The sequence below is a fragment of the Rhododendron vialii genome, chromosome 7a (assembly GCF_030253575.1).
Source record: "Rhododendron vialii isolate Sample 1 chromosome 7a, ASM3025357v1".
Lineage (NCBI taxonomy): Eukaryota > Viridiplantae > Streptophyta > Magnoliopsida > Ericales > Ericaceae > Rhododendron > Rhododendron vialii.
This window is the reverse complement of record NC_080563.1, coordinates 20,550,740-20,572,223: the sequence shown is the minus strand read 5'-3', so window position 1 is coordinate 20,572,223 and position 21,484 is coordinate 20,550,740. Positions and strand designations below refer to the sequence as shown.

At 38.8% G+C, this 21,484-nt stretch overlaps 1 long non-coding RNA gene across 2 annotated transcripts; it reads left to right on the top strand.

Annotated features, from left to right (window-relative positions):
• The first annotated feature begins 12,196 nt into the window (after window positions 1-12,196).
• On the top strand, window positions 12,197-20,775 carry LOC131334136 (uncharacterized). 2 transcript variants are annotated; one of them, XR_009202061.1, is made up of 3 exons: window positions 12,197-12,414; window positions 19,563-19,614; window positions 20,369-20,775. It is a non-coding gene; the product is annotated as an uncharacterized LOC131334136 (long non-coding RNA). The 2 variants fall into 2 exon arrangements; XR_009202060.1 differs by having other exon boundaries at window positions 19,563-19,629.
• The last annotated feature ends 709 nt before the right edge of the window (window positions 20,776-21,484 follow it).

Here is a 21,484-nt window from a genome sequence, read left to right as displayed (position 1 = left end):
CATTTTTTTGTTGCAGTGTGAAACACGATACCGCACGGCATAACAATGTACAGTACGGTACCCTTTATTGTACCGCACGGTGCATTTTTTTGTGTATTCCAGAGCAGTTTTTTGATTCTGTGACTCAAAATGGGCTATGGGCCTGGAAAATGAAGCAATATTTACCCAAGAAACTGAAAAAACGTTTGAGAAGGCCCTTTAACTCATCTTGATACACAATGTGATGTGAAAAATCATTTAAAATGGATTTGAATGATTCCTTATTGTGTGCATGTGTGTACACAGGATCATATTACCCTTTTCCATTTCGTACTTTTGTCTGAAGAGGGAAAAAAGAAGAAGAAGAAAAGATAAAAATAAAATAAAATGAAATTTCCTCAACTTCCTCCAATCAAAATTCAACTGCACATAATTTCTTACACATTGGTTACTCCACTTCTTCAATTCACCCCAGGTAAACTTACTTCTTCTTCTGTTTTTTTTTGATCCTGGTAAACTTCCTTCTTATTTCCTCCCTTTTCTTCTTTTGTTCCCCGCGCACACACACACTCGGCACAGAGAGAGAGAGGCCAGAGCACCCATTGCCGCCACCTCTCGCCGGTCGCCGTCGAGCTCTCCACCATAACCACCGAGCACGCCCACCACCGGTTATCACCATGACTGCCGGCCACCGGAGAACCACCTCCTTCCTCCATTACAACCATCATCACCTCCTCCTCCCTCCATCACCAACCGAAGCCACCACCGGATTACTCCACTGCCGTGCTCACCCTCAGCCGAGCTCATTCCTAGCCAAGCTCCGTCGCCGTTCCAAACCGCTACCAAAATCACTCCGTAAACCGTTTCGCCGGATGAGAGGTAGCCCGAACTCACCTCCCTAAATATATATTATGTTTTGTATTGATTATTTCGTGTTGCGGTATTATAAGATTCTAACCCGACATCGTAAACTGAGTTGGGCCGAAACCCACTGATTTTCCGCTGAAAACAATAGCTGGAAATGGAAATGTTCAAACTAGTTTTAGAAAAATTACAGTTTGGTCCCTCGAGTTGTTTAGCTTATAAATCTAACCCTAGTGTATTGGAATCTAATATTATAAGTCCCAACATTAATTAGTTTCAAGGCGATCCTAGTTTGGTTGCAAATATGAATTTTTCTAATACCGTCAACATCCCGAGATGATTAAGAGTAAACGTGGATTTTAGCTTTGAAAAAGAAAAGAGAAAAGAAAAGGAATTACTTAATTTGTTTTGATCGCATGATTCACTTTTATTGCACGGTTAAATATTTTTACCGTGTTGGTATGTTTAGTTGGATTATTGAATCGTATGATTTGTTATTATTGTAAAATTAATTATGGTTAGCCTGTTAACATGTTTCCTAAAAATGTTGGACTGCGTGATGTGTTGCTGTACTTGTAGAATGGACAAATAGGTTCCCGGGGTGGTATACGATTAGAGGATCACGTAGACGTTGATAAGTAAAGGATAAATGAGAAAGTGATTGAGTCTTGGTTTTAAGATGGGTGCTAATAGGGGCCCAGTCTTGTATTAAGATGGGTGCTAACAGGGGCCCAGTCTTGTGTTGATGGGGGCTAACAAGGGCCCAAGTTGTTTAAGAAACGTAACCCTAGGTAGGGCACAGTAGTGATTGGCTGCGAGAACAGGTTTGGTTCCTTCCTTGTGTGGTTGCGTCGACTATAGATCCGAGTAAATAATTTGGTAGCTATCAGCGGGACACAACAAAGAGCTGTCTGAATCACACTGGGTTGCCTTACGCTGGAGGTTAAGGGTAGGAACAGATCTGTGGATAATATCTGAGATATCACTTAGGTTGAAGAATAGTAATAAAATGATTAATTGTTCTTTTTCATGTTATGTCAATGCATTTCAACTATATTATATTGCTTGTAAGTTATGGGTTCGGGTGGGTTTTGGCTACTGAGCGTCATCGCTTACGGTACTATGTTGCCCTGGTAACTCGAACGCCAAGTATTGAAGACGGAATAGAAGGGCCGTAGGCAAAGAATGATTTGATGATGACCAATGAAGAGATTGTCGACTTTGAATTCCGTCCTTTAGTTGCTCTGACTAATTTAAATCGACCTTATTTTGAGAGCTTTCTGGTTTATTGGAAATTGTAATATTTTGACAAATTCAAAATACTTAAACTACATTCGATATGGTTGTAATATGGTGACACGGGCTTTTGGAACGCTGACGTAGTAAATCTATGGATTTCTCTTTGGAAAATTGTCTTTGAAAATTTTAAAGTTTGGAAAAAGAAAAATATTATTAGAAATCTCCTTTCAATATTTTCTTAATGTCTCCGAATTTTCGTGGCGTTACACCCCCTCGCAGGACCAAAACGTAGTTTTGGTTAAGGAAACCTCTTTATACCTTTCCAATGCTTGAATGTATTTGAAAGATGGAGAATAAAGGTGATTTGAGCTGGGATGGTCAAGAATCAGCAAGACTACTAAGTTCTTGAGAGGATTAATTTTCTTGAAGGATTTTGGAAGAAAGATGAGATTTTTACAGTGGAGAGTATTTTGTGAGGAGTAGTGATTTTCTAGTGTGCTAAATGGCTGAATAATCCCTGTTTTTATATAGATTTCAGTCAAAAATCATCATTATGGAGTGTAGATGTAGAGAAAGACCGAATATCATCGTGGGTATTCTTTGGCCAAGCCGTCTTGGACTCATTCGTCATCAGGCGTGACCGATAACTTTTTCTGCAACTGTCAGAAATTTTCCAAAATGCCGCGCAGTAGAGTGTTGGGGGCAACCACAGCCTCGGTGCTTCGTTTGCTCCGATATATGGAATAACGCCCTAAGCGTAGGGCCTAATACGCCAGTTGAAGCATGATAATCCGAAAATCCGGGATCGTACCCAAAGGAATAATTAATACGGCTTTGCTGGCTTTGTAGATACAAGCAAGGGCTTTCGGCTTTTAGACAGCCAACTTGGTTTTACGTGTGTAATGGGAATTAAAACGGGCTAAATTGAAAATCGAATAAACTAAGATAAAAAGCAGGTTAGGTCTAGGAATTACTAACACTCACGACTCAAGTTAAACTACACTTCTCACCCAATTGCGCGGTTCAGGATACACAATTAAGGTTCCCAAATCGAAAAATAGAATGGTTCGATTACCAAGCTAGCTCTAGAATTTATTTGGCAAATACCTCGTGCATCAGAGCTCAAAGTATCATGTGTGGTAGGTAGGCGATGCTCCTACCTATACATGATCAAGAAGATTAACACCTTAGCGATTTGACAAATAAATCCGAACCCCACATCGATTCTCGAACCAAAAGTTTAAACTTTATGGTAAAAAACGGAATTCTACTTGAGCCATGAGGTGCTAATCACCCCATGACCTAACCTTGGAAAACTACTCACACATATCTATTGAGATATGAGTAAGCAAAAATCTACTTAACATAATTGAATTAACAACACTAGAAGAAAATTGGATTAAAAGATAGATCGGAAGATTCACTACAACTTTTATAAAGACGACAATATCAAAATCTAACTAATTAAGACAGAAAATAAAGATTCAAGATTGAAAATTTTAAGAACATTCAAGAACAAAAATAAATCTAGATCTAGATCTACAATGATGTAATCAAAAATCTATAAAATACTCCTTAGTACGCGCTCCGCATATTCTTCAGGAGATGCTTCAAATTACCCTCAGGGGCTCTTGGTACCGATCGCGAACGCCATAATTGGCTGAGATAAGACCTCGGTACCGATAGACTAAATTAAGTGGTATCAATACCGAAGGCGTTAGGGCTGTCGCTTTGAAAGGTGCTCGGTACCGATACCAAGTATTACATGGTACCGATACCGAAGAGCTTAAATCCAGCACTTGACTTTTGGTCCACGCCTTGGCCTTTCGTGCCGTCGGGTCCTCTCCGGGTCTTTCTGGCTTTAGCATTTGGGGTTCGGCTACCCTCAAGGGCCATCCATAGCGTTAACAACAGCTTATTTGCATGAGTTTTTCCTGAAATATCTTAAAAACACCTTACGTGCAAATATAAAAGAAAACAACTAATTTAACGACATAATTAAACTAAACTAAGGACTTAGCGCATCCTTAATGGCCTTTGTCGGGTGCTTATCACACCCCCCAACTTGAGGTTTGCTAATCCCTAGCAAATAAACTACGAAAAATTTGAAAATTAACATCTTTGCAATCCACTCCGCTATCATAACTTAGAACATGCTCAAAATTGTAAACTAACAAGAGTTCAACAATCAAGCTTTTTATTTCCTTTCTACAATCCACAATTTCAGCATTAAACAAAACAAGTCAAGCATCAAGCAAGTCTAAGAGCAAGCTAAAAATAGCTGTGTCCTCGAACAAGGGGAGGATACGAGACACAAAACTGAGAATTCAGACTAAACCATATCCACGAAGAAGTGCTTTATAAACAGGCTACAGCGAACAAGAAATACTCTGCCTTAACAACGAAAGCACTTTATTTAACATAATTTAACAACTATCAGATGACTTTGGATAACGAAAGGAAAGCATGCCATGCAACTAATTATGCAGATATCAACAGTCAATCACAAAGGAATCCATGCGCGCAAAGGATCAACTAAGGTCTTTTGAGCTTGTAATGACCTTGGTTACAAAGGGAAAGGACTACAAAAAGTGTAGCGGCCATATGCTAGCATGGTTCATCTACCCTTGGCCACTACCGACCCTAAACTACCCAAGACATGATCACACGCCGGCCAAGCACCAAATAAAGATACAAAGAAGAAATAAAGAAAAACTATGAGATAAGGCAAACTAAAACTACTACCACCGACTCCATCACACATAGTTGCCATCCTCATTCGGCTTCTCATAGTATTGTGCCTCGAGCTCCCCATTTCCATCGGATTCTTTCTCATCTAGAAAGTATGTTAGCCCATAAGTCAACCAATTCTCTTATCAAAGTATTCAACCCTCTTTCGAATTCACTTTTGCTCTTTCATAACATTTCTTTGATCTCCTTTCTTTGAGGAATAGGGTTATTTAAGGTGAGAATTGTAGCGAGAGAGATATTGAAGTCAATTTTGGAGCTTTTTGGAGAGGGAGATGAAAATTTGGGACTTTAACTTTTGTAGTGAGAGAGGAAAGATAAGGAATCGTGTATCAATTCTTTGTCTTTTCGCATTCCAATTACTTTTATCACATTCACACCACCCCCAAATCTCCTTGAATCATTGAAAACCACTTTCACACAACCCTCCAAACATCCGGTTGCCTAGGTTGAAACAAAGAACGGGAAAGAGGACTAGGATGCAAAATAGGACTAGGTGACACATATGTGGTATGATCATGCAAATAGTGCCTTGTATCCTTTCCTAAGTGCGCTTTGGATTCCAAAATAATTGAAAATCGACATTAAACACAATTAGAGATGGACATGTGATTATTCACCTAACTACAAGCATTTTTATTGAAAGTTGGGGATATGGGCCAAAATTTGCTCAAAAACTTAACTCAACACCTAAACCGTTCAATTTTCAATTAAGCATGCAAATTGAGAAGCACAAAAATTCTTAGGATTGCTACGAACTCTTGCCAACTAACAATTATTGAGCATGCAACAAGTCATGAAAAAGAATCAAAAACCATGATAAAAGGAAGGATTGAAAGTAAAACATTTTATTTGTTTTTGGAAATTTTCCATTTTCTCATTTTTTTTTTGGATTTTTCAATTTTCAATTGTTTTTGAAATTTTCAAAATTTTCACAAAATGTAAACAAATAGCACATAAGCTAACCCCTCCCCCCAACTTAAAGTGATGCTATGTCCTCATAGCATTAAGAATAAGAGCGAAGGGAGGAAGAGTGTGCGAATGTACCGTCCAAGGGGAATGTCAACCCCTAAATACCTCGACCAAGTAGGAGGATTTCATATCAATGCCTTGTTCCAGCCAGATTAGATGCTTCCAGGGTTTACTCTTTCGGTTCTACCAACTCGGAACCATAGTTAGTCACACTGGGTCATATCCAAAGTTTTATCGGACTAACGACCGCGGCGCTTAGCCGCACCCATGCTTAGGGCTCCTGAATGCCTCACTCACTTCGGCTTTAGGCCCAAACTACCAAGGTTGGTGTGGTAGCAAATAAACCCTGCAGAAGACTTAAGATGACGACTTTCCACAAAACAAATGACATTAGAACCACCGGCCCGTGTTATCCGGCTTCCAAACAAAACAAAAGTGAAAAGACAGATGGTAAAGAAAACACGAAGAAAAACACACAAAACAATTAAACACATGCAAAACAGAATGAAATGCAATACACCACCCGATCATCATGCGATCTCACGAGTCATACTTTTCTTTCCATCTCTTACCGGTGGAGTAAGAAATGGGTGGCTATACTAGACCGTTGAAAGTGAAAAAGAAATGAGAGAAAGAAAAAGAGTGTGACAATGAGTGAAAGGGAGAGAAAATATGTTCATCCACATGATGGTTTTGAATAGTTATTATGCCATTAAGAGCTAATATAATAAACATAACACCCCATGCTACACTCTTTGCCAAAAATTGAACTCGACCATACCACAAGATAAGATACTTTGAATAAAGTAATTGCCGAATTCGTTTTAAAAACTTAAGTTCCATCGAGTGCATAGCCCAAACAAAATCAATTTTCAATTTGTTGAGCAAATCTACAATGTATGGATGATAAACCACAAGAAAATTGTCAACACCAAGAAAATCAATTGGTTCTATGATTGGCAACTTCTCAAGAATAAACCCACATGCATTTTGTTTTTCTAACAAATAGTGTGAGAAATCTACCTCGCTATTCATTTCTTTAGCGATGAGAGGATTAAGGCATGGAGGATTCAAAGGGACAATCGTAGCTTCCATGGGTTCCACCTCTTCAAAGATTGGTCCATAAGCATTCTGTTTAGCCAACAACGAATACAAGTAATTCACTTCGGCATCCATTTCCTTAGCGGTAAGAGGTTTTTCCAACGGATCTTCATAGTAGCCGCCCGACGTTTCAAGCATGTTCATCTCTTGAGCAAGGAGTAAGTCCTCCGGGGAAGAATCAAGATACGGGAGATCGAAAGAGACAACTTTAACGGTGAGGGGATTTCCCCCCAGATCATCATATAAAGGGGCATCCACAAGAGAAGGAAGAACCTTCTTCTTTATTGGGGGTAGCTCCTCAAACTCTTCAAACTTTGGAGTCCAAGAATTCATAGCACAAGCTTCATCTTCCTCATCAAGCAATGGACACAAATAACTCACTTCAAAAGACTCAAGAAATTCGACCTCATCGGCTGTAAGAGTAACTTCCAAAGGATCACTGTAAAGCAACTCATCCATGTGTTCTTCTACAAGAGTATTGATAAGGCTCACTTCATTCACGTATTCGTCATCCCCCATTAAAAACATTGACCTCCATCTTCATGTTACCGAAGGTCATATTGAGAAGTCCATTTCGACAGTTGATTACTGCATCCGCCGTGGCTAAGAAGGGTCTTCTAAGAATCACTGGAGTAGAAGCAGCAGAAAAGTCGGTCGGATTTGTATCGAGAATCACAAAATCCACCGGATAGACAAACTGATCAACTTGGACTAGAACATCTTCCACTACTCCCCTTGGTACACGAACACTTTGATCGGCTAATTGGAGTGTGACACGAGTAGGCTTCATCTCCCCCAACCCAAGTTCTTGATAAACAGAGTATGGAAGTAGATTAACGCTAGCACCAAGATCAAGTAAGGCTTGTTCGATACGCTTCCCTCCAATGGTAACAGAGATAGTAGGGCTCCCGGGATCCTTGTACTTGGGTGCGATATTCGTTTAAATGATAGAACTCACTTGCTCAGTAAGGAATATCTTCTTTTGAACATTAAGCTTGCGCTTCCGAGTACACAAATCCTTAAGAAACTTGGCATATGAGAGAATTTGCTTGACCGCATCCATGAGAGGAATGTTGATCTTCACTTGATTGAATAATTCATGCAACTCCGCATTAAAGCCTTCAAACGATTAGGATACAGAGCCGGTGTTGGAATAACTTGAGGGTCCGGTATACTTTCCTTTTCCTTGCCTTTGTCCTTTCCTTCTTCTTCAAGAGTCTCTTTGCTTGTTTCCTTGGAAGATTCCCCAAGGATTGGAATTAAACGTTCGATAGGCGAGGGTAACAAGGTAGGTTCCAGAGGCATCACCACTTGGTTATCCACCGTCTTGCCACTTCGAAGAGAAATTATAGCCTTTGCTTGCTCGGGGAAAGTCACCGAAGAGCTAGCAAAGTGAAGACCTTGAGAAGTCGGATTAGAATTCGGTTGCAGATTAGGTTGAGGTTGAGTAGGAAACTTCCCCTTCTCTTGTTGTAACAAACCCACCGTAGTTGTCAACTTGCTCAACTGATTTCTGATATCATTCATCATCTGAGTTTGTTGCTCATTAATGACAGTTTAACCTTGCAAAAGAGCACTGAATTGATCTTCCCAAGAACGCTTTGGTGGTTGTTGGTGGAACTGGGCAGGTTGTTGTTGAAATTGGTTTGTATGTGGAAACGGAGCAGAAGGAGCAAATCCTGGCGGACCTTGAGCTTGAGGAAAACGGAAAACATTCTGAGGTTGCTTCCAAGGTAGTTAAGGAGCAGGTGGTGGAATTTAAGAAGAATTCCCTTCATTAGATTGATTCCAACGAAAAGCTGGATGTTGCCTTGTCCCCGGATTATAAGATTGAGAATAAGGGTCAAACCGTTGCACGGCATGTACTTCTTCTGGAGCAATTCCATTAATCACGTTCTTAAGAGCAAGAATATTAGGGCACGCTTCGGTAGAATGACCCATAATCTCACAAATAACACAAACTTCCTCCACTTGGTGCACTGCTTTTACTTTTTGTGATTGAGCACTCTTTAATTCCAACTTGTCAAGTTTTCGAGCAATCTCCTCCAAACGAGTTTCAAAAGCTGTATGCTCCGCAATAGAAAATTTTCCTGAACCTGTAGGACCTTGATTGTACATTGCTCTATCTCCTGGATCTGCAAACTGCCAAAACCGGGTCTTCTCAGCTAGTGACTCATAATAATCCCAAGCATCCTTCGGTGTCTTCCCCATAAAATCACCTCCACCCATAGTATCCAAAAGCTGTTTACTCTCTTGAGAACACCCTGTGTAGAAATAATTGACTCTGAGATACAACAGAAGGTTGTCATGAGGAACCGACATAAGCAAGTCCTTGTATCGCTCCTAATACTTGTGGTAAGTCTCTCCATCCTTTTGCTTGAAACATTGAATTTGATCGATAAGTAACTTCGTCCTGCTGGCTGGAAAGAATTTAGTGGTGAAAGCATCCTGAACATCTCCCCAGTTACGCAAAGATTGTGGCTTCAAAGAATTGAACCATTGTTTTGCCTTGTCTTTGAGAGTGAATGGAAACAACTTCAGGCGGGCTTGATCAAGTTGCCCCGGAACTGTAACAAAAGAGTGTAGAATATTCGCGAACTCCCGGATATGCAAATAAGGATCCTCCAATTCTTGCCCCCGAAATTTTGGTATTATCCGAAGATACTCAGCTTTAAATTCAAACGCATTCCTAGCGATCGGAGTCGGAATAACGATAGGAGATACTTGAGGAGCCCGTTCTGGATTCAGATAATCACGTAGAGTACAAACTGGAACTTCTTCGGCCATTAGGCCTTTGCGATTGCGATTTAATTTGCGAGGCGGAGAGTGGGCGGGATACGCCTATGGATTCTTGGCGGTGAAGAAGAATGATGAAGCCGATTGTAAATTGGGCTTCGATAAACAGGCATAAACTAAAACAACTACTAACTAACTACTAGCAAACTACCAGACTGGAGGGGCTATGCCGCCACCTCAACTCAACAAACAGAATATGCGAGGGGTTATGCCACCACCTCGGCTAAGCAATGCAATCAAATTTAAACTAACTAACTAAATTAACTAACTACACTAACTAAGAACAAATTCGATATTTAGCCTGGCTTCGTTACACCTCAAGTTTGGTATAACCAAGTTAGAGGTATCCACCAAACTAAATACGAACTACTAACACATAAACTACTACTACTACTACTACTAGACGAAAGTGGGATACTTACAGTGGTTTGTCGAACCTCCAAGAAAGCCATAATAAGAAATCCCCGGCAACGACGCCAAAAATGCTTCGTTTGCTCCGATATATGGAATAACGCCCCAAGCGTAGGGCCTAATACGTTAGTTGAAGCATGATAATCCGAAAATCCGGGATCGTACCCAAGAGAATAATTAATACGGTTTTGTTGGCTTTGTAGATGCAAGCAAGGGCTTTCGGCTTTTAGACATCCAACTTGGTTTTACATGTGTAGTGGGAATTAAAAGGGGCTAAATTGAAATTTGAATAAACTAAGATAAAAAGCAGGTTAGGTCTAGGAATTACTAACACTCACGACTCAAGTTAAACTACACTTCTCACCCAATTACGCGGTTCAGGAAACACAATTAAGGTTCCCAAATCAAAAAATAGAATAGCTCGATTTCCAAGCTAGCTCTAGAATTTATTTGGCAAATGTCTCGTGCATCAAAGCTCCAAGTATCATGTGTGGTAGGTAGGCGATGCTCCTACCTACACATGATCAAGGGGATTAACATCTTAACGATTTGACAAATAAACCCGAACCCCACATCGATTCTCGAACCAAAGGTTTAAACTTTATAGTAAAAAACGCAATTCTACTTGAGCCATGAGGTGCTAATCACCCCATGACCTAACCTTGGAAAACTACTCACACATATCTATTGAGATAGGAGCAAGCAAAAATCTATTTAACATAATTGAATTAACAACAATAGAAGAAAATTGGATTAAAAGATAGATCGGAAGATTCACTACAACTTTTATAAAGACGACAATATCAAAATCTAACTAATTAAGACAGAAAATAAAGATTCAAGACTGGAAATTTTAAGAACATTCAAGAACAAAAACAAATCTAGATCTAGATCTACAATGATGTAATCAAAAATCTATAAAATACTCCTTAGTACGCGCCCCGCATATTCTTCAGGAGATGCTTCAAATTACCCTCAAGGGCTCTCGGTACCGATCGCGAACGCCATAATTGGCTGAGATAAGACCTCGGTACCGATAGACTAAATTAAGTGGTATCAATACCGAAGGCGTTAGGGCTGTCGCTTTGAAACGTGCTCGGTACCGATACCAAGTATTACATGGTACCGATACCGAAGAGCTTAAATCCATCACTTGACTTTTGGTCCACGCCTTGGCCTTTCGTGCCGTCGGGTCCTCTCCGGGTCTTTCTGGCTTTAGCATTTGGGGCCCGGCTACCCTCAAGGGCCATCCATAGCGTTAACAACAGCTTATTTGCACGAGTTTTTCCTGAAATATCTTAAAAACACCTTACGTGCAAATATAAAAGAAAACAACTAATTTAACGACATAATTAAACTAAACTAAGGACTTAGCGCATCCTTAATGGCCTTTGTCGGGTGCTTATCACTCGGGGGACAGGGCGCTTCGGCTGGCTCGAAAAAGCGTTTTTGAAAAATAGAAGAGTCGCTATCTGGATTTAAGGTCTGTCATCCGAGAAATCGTTTTTCTTTGAAAATGTTTGCAAAGATTGTTTTGGGTTCAAAAGCCAGGTTACAAGAGGGGAAGAGTTTTACGACACCCCTCTTGCTCGAAACAAAATCGGTCTTTACTCAATGTTTGTGGAATTTTTATAAAAATACAAGTACAACAAGTAAAAGTGTGTACATGTACATATGTACAGGGGTGACAATGGGATGATATCCACAAGGGGCCTATGAAGGAACATAGATGCAAGGAGTAGCTCTTATTTTCGCCAGCTCCAAATGAAAATGCCCCTAAGTTTGGAAACTGCGAGCTGAATTTACTTCTTCTAAATTTTGGGCATTTTGGTCATTTCACACTTAAAAGTGGTGGGCCATGGACACTATTTGGGTTATTTTCGAATTACTTTAACGGGTTTTCGGACTTTCGATATTTTTTGTTTGCGTTTCGATTTTTCTACACTGTTTTGTCACGTAGTGGTGTAGGCTAGGGGGCTTTTCGGTAAAATTACCTCTCCTAGCCATTGTACACGCGGGAATCTCGTTTGTCTCCTTCTGAGATTGGGCTCCCTGTCTCCCCAACAATGGACGCTGGAATGGAAAAAATTTGCGTTCTCTGGAATTTAATGAGAATAGAGAGAGAGAGAGAGAGGTGGTGGGAAGGAGACGAACTCTCCACCACCGTCGACCAGCAGCACCAATGACCACGACTACCGGAGCCGCCCCACCTCCAACTCCTGCCACCACCATAGGAGGCAAAATGTGCTCTGCCTAGTATTGACGAATACAATTGAAGACCACTGGAATCGACGCCATATCAAGGTATTTCTGTGTGTGTGTGTGTGTGTGAGAGATAGGTTTTCAGGTTCCTCACTATAATTTGTTCAAACCAAAAAAATTAGGGTTCCGTGTTCATATGAAAGTAGGGATTTGGTTTCAAATTAGTGTTCCAAGAGGATGTGATCTCTGTTTTTTATTTTTATTTTTGGAAATTAGGGTTCAAATAACCAATCTTGGTTTTATTTGGTGTACCGAATTAGATCCTTTTTCCTCTATATTCACGTTCAGTTCTTGCTGTAGGTCTTTGTTATCATGTTGTTTGGTAAAGCATAATCGTATCAGGCATTGGCTTTCATCTTCACTCTCCTTTTTATTGCCTCTTCTACCACGGGCCTTATCCTGCAAATCACAAGCATGACGTCTTGACAAACTAAGATGAGGAACCATTTAGCCTATAGGTAGGAGAACATTTTGAAGTCCAAAAAGTTTGGCAAAAGAAATGATGAAGTGTGGTGCATCTAAAAGGAGAAGTATACTTGTGCTCTAATGGAAGCTTCATATGCATCCGGTGAAGTCCGATATTTAGCCTCCTTTAGAAGTTCAATTGTTTACCAAAATGAATTATCTTTGAGAGAGGTTGGAAAAATCATAGGCCATTGATATAAGGGGAAGTGGAAAGTCAGATCTTTTCTGAAACTTTTAACGCTTTCGTTGCAGTTGTTTCATTAGGACAGACCATGGAAAATTTCATGGAAGTTGCACTATTGAATCACTATATTGGCAGAAAATTCTACATAGAGGAAACATGGCCAATTATAGTCCATAACAGAAATTTCATACAGAATGATGAGAATTTTCAATATATTTTTCTGAAACTGTGAACTGCGGTAACAAACTTTTCAGTTTACAACTAAACGTAATAGGCCCCATCATTGGGCTTGAAATATCTGTATCACTATATATGAATCCTTTTCTATAGACTTGTCATGAGGGGAAATGTAAACCAATAGGACGAGCAGCTGGACATATGCATCCTCCTCCACTTGGCCACAAAAACTGTTATTCCTGACGCCATGGTTGGCTATTCTCCACCTTTTCAAGTCTTCAATCCAGCTACCCGAGCCGAACCTAGCTAAACTCCGCTACCTTCTGCAATTTTGTTTTATTATGTATCTTTTGCATTTGAGCGGTAAGAGCAGTATGACCTTGTATGGTAAACAAAGCCCTTCAATTAACCATCAACTAAACTTAATCTTCTTGTTACTATCCTTGGAATATTATGAGCCCATGTAGGTTACACACAATTTTCCTTTTATATTGTACTTTTACTCCCTTACAAGAGTTGATCCTTTTCTAGAAAATTGTTGTAGTGAATACATATTGGCCACAAGCTATACAAGTGGAGGCAGGGGCTAATCTTTTTTTCTCCAAAAAATCTACGAACCATTTTTCTGATATTCTACTATGACTCTATGAGCATAATTCAAATACCACTTGCATCAGTAAGTTCCCAGAAGTTAGTTTAAAGGTATAAGTTGGGGTGTTGTCTAATTTGCTTCTTAGGTTCTAAATTGTTCCAAACTAAGTTTCAAAACCTGAAAAGTTGTTGAGTTGCAAATAATACAGAATCATCTCAGAGAAGTGGTGTTTGTGGAGGTGCCGGAGCCCGGCAGCTCCGTGGCTCAAGGCAATTGTAACGACCATGATTTTCGGTAAATAAAATTTTTGTTAAATATTTAAATTTTATTACTTGGATTTCTTTAAAAATTTCATTTTTATTTCTAATAATCCGTCATAATTAGATTTGAGATTTATAAAATTATATCTTTTCGTCCCGGACAATTTAATCCTTTTCTAAAGACAAGTATGCTTATAAAAGCACTTCTATATTTTCCTAACGAGTTAAATAAAATCTTTAAATTTCATTTTCTTGACTAGAAATCCTACATGGCAAGTAGAATTAGTTTTCAACCGATTAGTTGAAGAAACCAAACTACCTAGTTCCTTTCTCTTTCATCATTTGATTAATAACTGCTAGGGAAACTTGTAACCGTTGGGTAATAGAGTTTTAATGGCCAATAAAACTTTGATGTGACAAGTCAAGAAAAAAATCTTGGGTCATGTCATGTCAATCTTACTTTTTCTTTACCCTTTGGTCCATAATTGTTAGGGGAGATATTACCCATTGGATAATAGTAACTAGTCTATATATATATATATATATATATATATATATATATATATATAGAGTCCCCTTCTTATAATGATTACCTTATTTTAATAAAATGCGGACCTCCATTTACCGATCAAATTTTGATGATTCGAGCCCCTCAATGTGTTCAGAACGTGATTTTTAGGGTACCCGCGAGAAATCAGCAAAAAAAAAAACCGGGAAGGGCTTCATTCGAGCAGTTTTTGTTTGTTTTTTATCTAACGGTTCAAATAAAAACTGCTCAAATCAAGCCCTTTTCGGTCATTTTTTTTGCCAATTTCTCGCGGGTACCCTTAAAATCACGTTCTGATCATATTGAGCGGCTCGGATCATCGATATCAGACCGGGAAAGGCGAGAAATGGGAGGTTCGCATATAAGGTCCTTATTTTAAGGTCCTTACTTGAAGATTTCTGTATATATATAAATATATATACGGGGCGGTTCCGGGGACACCTAAAAAAATACCTCATAGTTTTCGATCAAATTTTGATGATCTGAGCCGCTCAATGTGATCAGAACGTGATTTAAGGGTACCATGAGAAATCAACCAAAAAAAATGACCGGGAAGGGCTTGATCCGAACAGTTTCGAACAATTTTTTATTGAACGGTTCAAATAAAAACTGCTCAAATCAAGTCTTTTCCGGTCATTATTTTTGCTAATTTCTCGCGAGCACCCTTAAAATCACATTCTGCACATATTGAACGGTTCGGATCATAAAAATTTGATCGGGAACTATGAGATTGAGATTTGGGGTGTTTTTTCAGGTGTTTTTTTGGGTGTCCCTTGAACCGTCCCGATATATATATATATATATATATATATATATATTAATACTAGTCACATGGGAATCTTGTACCTTATTTCCAAGAAGTCAACCTTACTTTTTCTTTACCCATTGGGTAACAAATGTTAGGGAAATTATTATCCCTTGGTTAATAGAGATTAGACTTGCCAAATGTATATACATATGTATACAATTTGATAAGATAAGTCATGCCTAGGGTTATAGCCTTAAGCCTATTTATACTAGAGTTACTTTCCTAGATATATATATGTACTTATATATATATGTGCATGGGAGAAAGGAAAGAGAGAGAGAGAGGAAAGAGAGAGAGAGAGGGGGGGGGGGGGGCATGTGTGTGCTTTGAGGTTTGTACACTTGCACAAGCTACCTCTTTAGCCCTATTTTAGTCTTAAGTCCAATTGACTAGACAACTCATTCTAGTCATATTCTAGCATAGAATTCTAGCCCTAATCATCCTAGATTTGATTCCAAAGTAGCCTTTAATCATCCTAGAAATTGACTACAATCTAGACCTATGAATGACTAAACATGGAAGGCTATGCCTTAGCCTAATCAAACCTTACCCTAGACCATTAAGACTTAACAACCTAGACTATGATCACCTAGATTTACCTAGAAAGCCTAAGATCCTACTTGATTTTATAGCTTTATGCCTAAAGATTGGATTTGACAAGTCATGGAAGGCTTTAAATCATGATTTACCCTTTTAACCATTGGACAATATTTGCTAGGAAAAATTTTATTCATTGGGTAATAGAAGTTAGTTTGGCTATAAATAGCACCCCATCTTTGCCATTCAACTCACACCTTCACCCATTCAACTTCTCTCTCTAGAATCCTTGTGTTCTTACTTTGTTTTTCCTAATTCTTCCTTGTTCTTGAGTTCTTCCTAAGTTCTTCAAGAAACTCATCCTAGGCTGCCACTCAACCACCCTTCGATCCATAAAGTTTAAGTAGTTTAGTCAAGATCTAGTTTCGAGAGAAACCTTTCTCTTTCGAAGCTACCGGAGGCCAACCGTAGGAAGTTACTCCGCCCGACGTACACATTCTCCCCGTAGTCGCCACTACTGCCAAGAAGAAAGGTAGAGTCCCATATACGCTATCTCTAAGTATATGTAGAGTCCCATATACGCTATCTGTAAGTATACGTAGAGTCCCTTTGTCCACCAACCCTAAGTATAACGTAGAACCGTATGTTTGAAGTATAAGTAGATTCTCCGTAGATAAGGTTATCTATCACTTATAATGTTTTGAAATGCATGATAGTTAATAACTTATTTTCACTAATGGAAGTATGAACATGTTGGAATAATCGACTTTTACCCTAATAAACACATGCATTGTTTTAAATTTCCCACAAAGGAAGAAAGAACGATTTTGCAAAAGATAAGACTTTATCGTTGATAGAAGTATTCGTATTTTGATCTTTAGATGGTCATGAGCATGTGTTATGAATTGTTTGCACTACTTGTCTTATTGTAAAGCATAAGTGATTTTCACTCAAAAGGCGTCCGTACATGTGGCGTTATGCTTTAAGTGATGATTTAAGCATGATTAACAATATAGAGTTGGATGATCTTGCTAGTTTAGTTTCAAGATTCCAATGAATGATTTATGATTACGTATGTGAAAAGTCCTACCGCGGAGTCGTTGCATAAAAACGAGACACAAAAATCGAGAAAGTAGAAACATGACACCTAGGGTGTGTTAATGGCAAGGTATGTTTTGAAACCGCAATGTGGCCGGACGTGGTAGCCCATTGTGTGTAAGAAAACCCGCAATGTGGCCGGACTTGGTAGTCATTGTGTGGATTTGTGGAAAGCGCAACATGGCCGGACTTAGTAGCCCGTTGTGTGAAGAAAAACTCGTAATGTGGCTGGACTTGGTAGCCCATTGTGAAGATTGTCAATGGAGCCGGACGTGGTAGCCTCATTGGTAATATGGCTTGGTTATCCACGGAGAGTAGCCAATGCAGATTTTGTGTGCCAATGGGAACCCGGCGCGGCAGAACCATTGTGAGGATACTCGGGAGACCGGCGCGGCGGAACCGAGGTTGGGTGTGTTAAAATGACGATTTTGAAAATGTTGATTTGGTTAATGAAAGGTGAAACCAGTGATACAGCAATATCGGGCGAGATTGTTGAGGTCAACTCAAAGCTTACTGAATCACCTGGTTTGGTAACCTCCCTACTCCAGCCTCTTGTATATATTTCTATGGATACATGTATTGTTTGGCCACATGGAGCACATATGTTGTGGGCTGTAATATTGCATGTTTTATCGCATTAGTCTGTTAGATACTTTTGTAATTTTTTTAAAAACACAGAATATGCCACCTGAATACCTATATGGCTATACCATTGGCAGGCGGCAACTAAGAAATGGATATGAAAACAAGTTCTGAGATACCTACTTTTTATTTCGCTTCTTTTCATTGTCTTCCAAGTGAACCCTTGCATCTCTTTTTGGGTCAATAGAATTCACTACGAAAGAAAGAAAGGGTGGTATTGAAAAAAGATAGGAAGGGCAAAAAGTGAAGCTGAAAAGGTCACTTATCATTAACTTCTCAAACTCCACTTATATGATATGCAATAGTTTACTCTTTGCTTTAGCGTGTTGAAACTTTGGCTATATAGTTTGTGGGCTGAATAACAAAAGTCAAGTGCTTCGGTTAATATTTGCTCCATAATGTAGTATTTGCACCTTTTAGGTCTTTATGACTTTGTTGAGGAATGTTAATCTATGGTTCTTTACTCAAATGGAAGATTGATTCTCTATGACTTATGGATTGCCAATGCTGATGAATTTATATGCGAATCTTTCCCTTTGTCCTTTTCTTTTACACATTTCTCATCAATAGATAATGGAAACTATTTGATAGTTCAAGTAACAACAACAATAAAACAATGCGGATGTGTCTATGAAATGATCATATCATTTGGATTTTTACTTCAGTCCTTTTTTCCCATCTGTTTCTTATTTTGTTAAAAAGGTGAGCATAAGTGCCTAGCCACAATGAGCGGCCGTGTGGCTGATGAGGCAGGAATTGATATTACAAGATTGCCCTCATCTCATCACCATTTGGAAAATTTGTCGTATGTTCACAAGGTGAGATTGCCTCCAAAGCAAAAACTTTTGAAAGAATTCACATCTACTTTGGACACCCTAGACATGAGTGCCCAACTCCGAACGAGTCATCGATACCAATTTCGCGCCTTCGCAGGTATTTTTTCCCTCGGTCTAGTTTTTTCGTGTTAGTGTCAGTGTCAATGTTCAAGTTAGAGCTAATAAAGTTTCTTGACCTAAGACTGTTGACAATCACTCCGAAATTCAGATATTCCGGTTTTGTCAGTCAAAATGTCACAAGAACTTTAAAATGAAGAGAAATCCGCGTAAACTAGGCCTAACGATAACCCTTCCAACGGATGGAAGCTAGGGTTATCGTTTTTCTTTTAAACTTATTACGGGTTCAAATGTTGGTGGGGTAGTTGAATGGCTATCATCGACTTGGTTTCTATTTCTGATTTCATTATGGCTCTTTTTCGATTGTGAATTGATTTGGTCTGTTATTGATTGTATTTGGGCTCTATGCAAATTGCAAAGTTCAGATTCTATGAAACTAGGATGAGTTGTGCTTTCATGTGACCTTTACATTTTGACATTTAGGATGTTTGATTGAAAAAGTGTTGGGTTTGGGTGTTAACCTAAGAAGCACAGACACGTTTACCGGACTCACGTATCGGTGTTGGTCACGGACACGACACGACACGACACTCTTTAAACACGTGTCAAATATGCCTAAATACATGTTTGGTTTTTCATTATACACTCTGAACATTGTGTTGATACTCTAGGAAAAGTTGGGGACAATCTTGGGACATGCTAAGGATAGATTAGGAAGTTAAAAAGCATTTCTAAGACTTGACCTAGAATGAAAATTTTCATATATGTATGCTTCAAGGGGTACTTTTATAGGGACAGTGATTTATTTCTTCATGATGTTAGTCTTAATTTGATAGAGACAATGTTTTTTTACTTAGATATGAATTTATACAGATACACCTACAATGAAAAGATATTCTATGTTCGACGTGTCCCCAACGTGTCTGTGTCCTAATTTTTAAAGGAATAACGTGTCTACTTTTAATTGCATGTGCATTTCTTTTGCAGGTTAGTCCCTTTTGGAAAGTCTCTCTTTGCCCGCGATGTAGTCATTCCGAAGGTGGTGTGCCAGAGTGTAATTATTCTTCCTCTATCAAAATAGAAAAACCTTTTGCTTTTGAGACCGGTAGTCATAGAATTTTAATTTTCTGAGAAATTAGAGCTGGATGTTTTTTTTTTCCTGCCACGTTGGTTAGTTATTAATCTATTTTGCTTTGGTAAATCAGTCAAACATTCGAGCCTTACTAGCTATTGGTGTTTTCCCATACTTCACTTAGTAATGTGGATTGGCCTAGGTGCATTGTTGGTAAAAAAGGAGGATATGAAGGACAAATGGGACTGCAACATGGCTGCATATTGAAAGCTAGCCAATTGAAAAACTATGCTTCAATTTTTAGGCATCCAATCTTTGGGAGTGCAATGATGCATATGTCATCAATTATTTGTTTCCTATTTTTCCAAAAAAATGGTATATGAGATCTTCTCTAACTATTGATGTAGTATGTGATATGTTAGTCTAATCATTTTTTCCTGTCAGTGTATAAGACCTTGAATATAGACAAATACCTTGTGTTAGTCATAGTTGCTCTCTCGAATACCCAACTTAGATAGAAACCTAAACCTAACTTTGATTGCGTAGTTACTTATACCCAAATCCATTCGTAATTAAGAATCCTATGGAGAGATGCATTCACATAATTGCGGTTGGAATTGTGTCATTGTTTTCATGGATTGATTTAATACGTATAAAGTTTGGCATGAGAAATTGATGGTTAGTTCTCAGCAACTCGTGAAATGACTTCAAACTAATGCAGATTGACAAAGTCAGAATTGAAGGCCATCAAGAACACTCTGAAGGCCATCAAGAAGATTGACAAAGTCAGAATTGAAAGGGAGGCTAGACACCATACTAGAAGGTTTCCTTCCTTTTCTCTTGTCGTTTGCCCTTGAAAGGATATCATAAATTGGTTTCGTTCTTTCAAGTTAATTTTTTTCAAAACATCTCTGCTTAAATTATCTACTTGAAAATATGGACCGGATGTTTTTCGGTTTTTTTTTTTTAATACTGGTTTTGAATACCTATTTTCGGTTGTAATATTAAATTTCATGATCAGTTGGTTGAGTTTTTGTTTGAGGGATTTTCTTTGGGCGATTATTGGCAAGTAGTGATTGTAATGTCCTACTTTAGTTTTCCTTTTTAATTGTAGTTATTTGAGCTTCATTAGTTGGGTTAGTTCTCTCTCCTTTCCATCCCTTTTAGAAAACACCCATTTGCCAAATTGTTATTCAGTGTTATTGAATTCCAACAATAAGGCATTCGGCAATTATGGGCAATTGACTTAACTTGAACCGGCACGGGCACACAACTTGACACCGATACTCCAACTCGCAGATTTGACATGTTCACATGTTCAAAATTCGATTACAACTCGAGCTCCTATACCAGTTATAAGTCTTTAATGACTCTAACTTTCCTATATCTCCTCTATCCACAACAACATAACTTTCTTATACCAGTTATAAGTCTTTAATGACTATACAATCTAAATCAGACCACATAGTAAAAACTCTAATTCAAAGCATTATACTGAGCACGCGATTCGTGCAAAGCATGTCGCGTGACACTAGTAAGATGAATAACAAGAGAAAACAGAAACGATTACTACTGAAATCACTCTTGGGCGTCCAACAGTGGTCTTGGGTGCCCAAGACCACTCACTTCCTGCAAAACAAAACTTAGCAACTTTGGACAATAAACAGAATATTCAAGTGCAAGGAAATGGATTAACAGAACATTTATGCAAGTTTGCTTAGCACCTAACTTAAACAAACAGGAACAAGCCCTGAATATCTAAGCATTTCTTCCTTGCAAACAGAAAAATAAATCTAACTGGGCTTGGAAGGACCAATGCACACCCAGTATCTACAAA